Genomic DNA, 5,162 nt, shown 5'->3' with positions numbered 1-5,162 from the left:
AATAATATATTATCTGCATATACATTGCATAAAACATGTCACTAGGAAAAAGCATTCACGGATATGTTTTCTTGAAACTGCCAATATATTGATCTCGGCTGCACATCAATTAATAAAAATATTTTCTCTTTGAAATTATGGAAAAATAAAAGGAAATCATTAAAATGAAACTACTTTTAAAATCAAAAATTAAACCGCGATAAAATCCGTAAAAGTTGTTTCATTTCAATGTCTAACATTCGCGTAAACCTAAGAAACCACTATGGAAATCATTAATTTTATTTGTCCATTGATTTTTAAGTTAATGAACATAAAATGAAAATCAAGTCACAAATTATGGATTGGAATTCCTTTGCTCATATTAAAGCAATCAAAAGGTACTTTAAAACGAAGTCATAATGAACAATAACTCCGCATTCCAATCATTACACGAACAGACAAACATTATTCACCATTGAAATCCAACACACGAAAACCGAGTGTCCAATTGCGGAAGACCAATATTTTATTTAAAACCCCATATCAAAGGTTCACGGTAGACCGACCCCCTGAATTATACACCGCTCTGCGTTTAATGGGCTTAATTTCAAACTCTTGAAAAATATCTGTGCGAAGTTTCAACGTTAAGTGCGGTGAGAGATTCGACTTGAACAAGTTTCGAAATCTTTTGTCAAGTTCACGTGACGTCGTGGTGGGGATGAATTTTTAATTCGACGTCGATTTTTTGGGGCTCAAGTTTAGTGTTTTGATTTTTATTACCGTGAAAGGGGAGGTTAATATTCTCTGAAAAAGTTATTAAGATTGAAAAAAGAAGATTTTTTTAATAATGGGTTGTTTTTTTTTAGCGGGAATTTTGCTTAACTTATTATTGCTAGTCAAATAAGGTTTGTACAGCTCAGTCCAAATACTGCCTTTATCTTCACCCTAAAAGCAGTAATAAAATTCACAAAAATAAAGAACCAACACTGAAATGTTCTGTTTCACCGCAGTAAATATGCATCGTAAACTGCAAGAAATTCTAGAGCAAGGCAAAAAATATTAAAGGAAATAAAGATAAAACATCCGAAAAAGCCAAATCATATTTATTATTTTTCATAAAGCCTCATTTACAAGTTCCACACGATTTACCTAAATCCGCAGCGCTAGCAAAAAAATCACGTTTCGATCCCAGGAAAGTAAAACAGGAACATTACTCCATTGTAGAAGTAAGTTGTTCGCATGCAAAACATTTTTGTAAGCATTCAGGTGCGACATCCCATGTGGATGATTTTATGCCTCATCGGGTCCCAGTCGCGAGGGATCGCGATGTCGGAAGTTTGGCTTCCTTTGAAACAAGGATAAAGATACGGTATAGTACATCTGGGTGGATGGATCTAAGTCGGAGATTTTATTTAAGAGAATATTAGAATGTTGAGAGGTAGTGCTTTGGACTAAAATGATGTAAGCACTTGTTTGTCATGACCATCTTTACATAAATGTAAATTAAACAATCTCGCATACTCTGTAATAGTGCAAGAAAAATCAGTTTATAGTGGCCGCTATAGGCTTAGTGTTTGCGACCTCAAATCTTTTCATAAGAATAACTTTTGCAAGTGCATCAAACATTTTTGTTCTTTTTTTTGATGCCTTCATGATCTATATCATGAATGCATGTCATATGCATGTGATTTGATTGAATATAAACCTACGCTACAGTAATTATATGTTATTAAGAATAGCAGGATATTAAAAAAATCAATACCCAAAACAACACAGCTCATCAATTAAAAAGCATATGAAAGAAGAACTGGACAAAAATTCCTTCCAAAAAAATATGCAAGAAATCCCCTTTTATCTTCAAAAAGATTTTCCAATACACATTTTGTTCTCCCCATCCAATTAGCACGACATTGCACCCTGGGGGTCTTACAGACTTATTTATCCGGAGGTAAATAATCCAATCGCTGGATACCGTTTCAATCGGTCGACTTTGAATCAATGAATGTAAATACCTGTTCGGAGTCTTTAAGCAGATTAAACGCTTTTGTGATTGGGACGTACTAATTTGTTAGGTTGTGCCTGATAGTGATGTTTGTGCGCCTGCTGACCTCTAATTCTGCGGACGGTTCTGAAAGTGAAATTGGTGGAACGATTGGGAGGTGTTTCGGTCAGGTTTTCGTTTCATTTAAAGTTAATTTGGAGGAACTTACTTTAATCGTATTTCAGATGAGATCTAGTTTTAAGCGTTTATTATTTTTGCTTTTTGTTTGAGACTGTATCATAACCTAATTAGAGATGTGGCAATCATTGAACTGATCACAATTTGCTCTTAATTAAAAACCTAAACACAAGAGCAGCATAAAAATACCTTATTTAGAACGTTCCCCGAATTGACCCTTCAAGGTCCACTTACTGTCAACGTATTACATTCTGAATTGGCAATCAAATGGAACTAATCGAAAGAAAGCACTTCTCGTTTTCCATCCGGCTTCGTCCAAAATATTCCAAGCATGTTCTTTGTGAATTGGTAACGTTTGCTCTGGAGATCACGTATCTTAGATATTTTCTAGAACTTACAGCGATTATGAGGACACTATGCACTAGTACTTGTTTGTACGATTTCTGTTCCAGTCTGTTGTAACCTATTTGCTATAACACTAGTTAATGCTCGCGGTTTCGCCCGACTGGATATCGGTTATCGCTACAAAAACTTTAGCTTTCCATAATGAATTCTGATAGTAGTCTATGTGTTAATCCAAGGTGTGAGCTGCCTCTATATCAAATTGCATCGAAATCAGTCAAAAGATTTGTGCTCGAAGGTATAACAAACATACACATAAACACACTTACATATTTTTGCATTTATAGTAAAAGTGTGATGAACTGTTGTGAATTAGAAACAAATTCTTATAAGTATGTGGTAACTGTCATATTTTACTGTTATATCACATATGATTTAATCAGAATACCAGCTCGGGACTGTTACTAAGGCTAAGTATGTTATGCAAAGAAAGAACAAACAGTGGCACCACTACAGCTCCCCGCGGATTGACGATCAACCGTACTAGATAAAATATTTTATGACCATGTAAAACATTCCTGCCACAAGCATCGGATACGAAATAGAATATTTGAGTTAAAATAAAATATTGTATTCATAGAGAAATAAAACCAAACCATAAAATTCTCCGTCCTTCAGAAATTTTTGAAGCTTATTATCAAACCAAGATATGAAATATTCTAAGTGAAAATATAAGTTAACTGTTCGGTAAATGAAAACTTAATAGTCCCGGTCTCTCTGCGGATTCAATTAGAGCTTCGTTCAGGTGCGACTGGAGTCGGTTTCAACCGGCTATGGCCGGTGTAAGGCGGAAATATCTGGATATACCCAGATATTTCCAGAAATTTTACTCCGCGTGCGAGTTAATTTCATTCGGTGCACAGAAAACTGTGGACGTTATGCTGCAACCGTTTTTGTTAATATTTTTTGGAATTTATTTTCTTAAATATTTCGACGAAATAGTTTCTGCTTTTCTGGATGGCCCTTATGTTATTTATTCATTCTGCGAAGTGCTGTGTTTTAATGTTGTTTTTGGAAACAAGACAGTGTCATTTGGTTTTAACAACTGGCGTCTATTTATAGAGTGTTTCAACGACGAAGGTCCGACAACACATGTTGACTCGACAGGACAAGTTAACGCGTGGCTATAAGGATGTGACCTACAGGGATGGGGCGTTCAATATCTAAGACGAAGATATTATTAATCATTTTGGAGTAAGTTGTAAAAGAGGTTTTATTTCTCGTGCTAGTTTAGGTAGTGTCGTTACTACTTGATTAGAAGTAAATGTTTTATTGTATAAGGCCAACAAATATTTTGTGTGAACTTATTACAAATTACACCAGCATGTCACCACAACCATTTCAGCTACACAGATGCTTATATCCCACTGCAGGGCAAAGACATTTCCCAAGCCTGTTCGCGATTCTTTATCCTAGGCCACATGGAGCCAGCCAACTTTTGATCGAAACATGATGAATGCTATCGTATAAACAAACGTTGCCCATGAACTTGCTACTCATTAATTAAGTCTACTGTCTATCTAATTAACTGAATGCAAAACAAGGAGAATAGTTTAATATGCATCTTATTAAAATAATAAAGAAAATTATTTCCTGATACGAGTTTTGTAGCTGTAAGCTAAATCAGCTTGCGAGGATGGTACGGTCATCAGCACTAAATGGTTAACACAATCTGAGTGACAAAGTGACAATATTTTTTAAAGATCAATACTTTGTGTGCGTCGGTATCAAACTTGCACCTTGTGCATATAAATCCGTGTTTAGAAATGAATGATTCTGCTTTTACGTTAAAAGTACATTCTGCAGTACATCCAAAAACATCGGGATTCAAACCATTGACAACACCAAGCTTTGAAGCAACAAAAATATAATGAGACACTTACATTTTAATTAGAAAACGTTTTCACAAAACTCCAAAAAAAAACGGTTTTAATCAAACAACCTTTTTGTTAAAGAACTCAGCCATTACGAAAATCGCTGCGTTCATCAAACACAAGAGTTGAAACTTTTCTATATTCGAGTTGTGTTTATGTTGGCAGGTAGAGAAAACCGGATTTCCGGTAGCGGAAGTTCGCAATGCGGGCGGGTACATAAAAGAATGAGCCAATTGGGGATGTTACCGTGAACGCTGTAGTTATGTTGTCTTACAGATATATGTGCTATCGAAGCGATCGTAATGGAGGGTAGATGTGGAGTGAAGGTCACGTGAGCGTGGTAAAAGAGGGTGCATTTTGAAATGCAGTATATTTTTGATGTTGGTATTTGGAAGTCAGATTTCAAGTGCCTTTGAAGATATCTCATTAACAAATCAGTAACAGTTTTAAAACATTAAATCTATTGTTAAAATTATATTTACAATAACCTTCTCTACTACAGCGGAAAGTTAGTTTTTTGTTGAACGAGAGATGATTTTGAATTTAGTTTTGTGATTCTCTAAGCTCACATAGGTCTTCAGTGAAGTAATTAAAATGCAATGTCCAACATTTTAAATTATATTAGTTTCAAGCCGCTCTCAAAGTCCATGTTATGATTTTCAAAACCGGTCAAAAAATGTTTTTGCCAGTGTTACATATTTTACTAGAGGCTAACCTGGGAGTGAATT

This window comes from Trichoplusia ni, chromosome 4 (genome assembly GCF_003590095.1).
Source record: "Trichoplusia ni isolate ovarian cell line Hi5 chromosome 4, tn1, whole genome shotgun sequence".
Taxonomy (NCBI): domain Eukaryota; kingdom Metazoa; phylum Arthropoda; class Insecta; order Lepidoptera; family Noctuidae; genus Trichoplusia; species Trichoplusia ni.
The sequence above is the reverse complement of the archived record's forward strand: the minus strand, read 5'-3'. Positions refer to the sequence as shown.